Below are 2110 nucleotides of genomic sequence, written 5' to 3' on the forward strand. Positions count from 1 at the left end.
TGGATGTGGCCTTGTTGGAGGAAGCCTGTCAAAGTGAAGGTGGGCTATGAGGTCCCATATATGCTCAGTGCTGCTCGGTACCTCAGATCACTTCCTGTTGCCCATAAGCCATGTTGTCGGACACTTGGATACTTCTGCAGCACCCATCTCCCTGCATAGCACCATGACACGCCATGATGATGATGGACTAAACCTCTAAAAATGTAAGCCACCCAATGAAATGTTTTTCTTTTATAAGACTTGCTATGATCATGCTGTCTCTTCACAGCAATAAAAGTGCTATCTAAGATAATAGCCAACATAACATTAACTCAATGGTATTTTTATCTCATTGCTTTGTTTAGCAGTTTTTGTCTTACTATTCTTTCCTTGTATATAACATGTCTAATAATATAAGAGTTCTTTTATAAGTTTTGTTTTTGTGTGTGTGTGTTTTACTTTTTTAAATTTGGTTTGTTTATTTTCCTATTTTCTAATAAAATAGAGAGGAAGAAACGGCTTGGAGTTGGGTGGGTGGGGAGGTGTGGAGGATCTGGGAGAAGTTAGGGAGGGAAAACTAAAATCAGAGTATATTGTATGAAAATTTTTAATTAAGATGAAGTATCAAATAAAAAGTTTATAAAGACTGTTTCTTTCCTATTCTAGGTGGGATAGTGACATCAGCAGCTTCTTACCTTAGGTTGTTTAAACTGTAACCATCACCAGTCATACCAATGGTACAATCAAACTTTCCACAATGACTTTTATATCATTCTTTAACCTATCTAAAAATCAACTTCTATTATATTAACAGATGCACATCTATTCTTTTCCAAATTATTCCTTTGTTAGACAATTGTTTATTAAATATTATCCTACTTACCAATATTTAGTTATTTGTGCTTCTTTATATTCTGTTATTATAATTATATGAATTTAAATTTGTATCATTTTCACTGATATATTTTATTTCTATAATAAACAATGCTTTTAATATTTTAATAATCATCATATTCAACTATGATTTATTTTTGAAAGTCTATAGTTTTCATGTATATTGTATGCTTGTTTTATAATATTACTTTATAGTCGTACATGTTTTTTTTTACATGAGATTATGCTGAATGTCATTACTGGTTTTAGAGGAACTGTGACCTTTCCAGTGTAATTAAAGTCAAATTGCAAAGGTTTTGTTTTCAGGTGACCTCAATGTAGCACAGGTGTAATAGTCTTCATGAAAAAAAATGTGCTGAACTCAGGGAGAAGGCTCAGCAGGTAAAAACGATTGCCATGAAAGCCTGGCTATATGAATCCAATTCTGGGCTCCCATGTAAAAAGCCGATATAGTGTCAATCACTTCTAATCCCAGGATTCCTACAGTGAGATGGGAGACACAGAAGAATCAGCAGGAAGTTTAAGGTCAGCTGGCCTAGGTTTACAGAAAGCACCAGATGAATAAGAGAGCCTGCATGCCAATGAAATGGAAAGAGAAAGCCTACTCTCCAAATTTGTTCTTCTGTTTCTAAGTCATACTGAGGAAAGCCTGAAAATCTCAGTGCCGAGCACATGGATCAAGTTTTGTGCGGGTTTTTTTTTTTTTGCATACATTGTCAATGATCTCAACTATTGAACTTTAAGTAATTTCATGCTTTTATATGAACCTCTCAGTAAATGTGATTAGCAAGTATTTTTGATTAGCCAAAGCTTTTTACATTTCAACTGAGTCTCTTCACAGCACCAGAGACATGCATTTCATGAGGAAGAATTCCGAGTAGATCAAACAAGCCCTAGCAAGTACTCTTGTTCTGGATTAAAGGCTAATCCTAGGGCTAAAGAGTGTGTTTAGTAAAGATTAAAACAGAGCACACTTTTCTAATGTGATTTGATCTAAAAGTATGACATGTGATTACATATGCTTGTGAAATTATGTTTACAACATTTGTTTATAACCCAAATCAGTTAAAGGAATAGAAAACTCTGTTAGAAATTGTGATGTGGGATTCCCCTCTGTATGTTGTGAATACCATTGGTTAGTAAAGAAACTGTTTTGGCCTGTGATAGGGTAGAACTTGGTGGAGAAAACTAAACTGGATGCTGGGAGAAAGAAGGGTGAAGTAAGAGAGACACCATG

This window comes from Microtus ochrogaster, chromosome 2 (genome assembly GCF_000317375.1).
Source record: "Microtus ochrogaster isolate Prairie Vole_2 chromosome 2, MicOch1.0, whole genome shotgun sequence".
NCBI classification, from domain to species: domain Eukaryota; kingdom Metazoa; phylum Chordata; class Mammalia; order Rodentia; family Cricetidae; genus Microtus; species Microtus ochrogaster.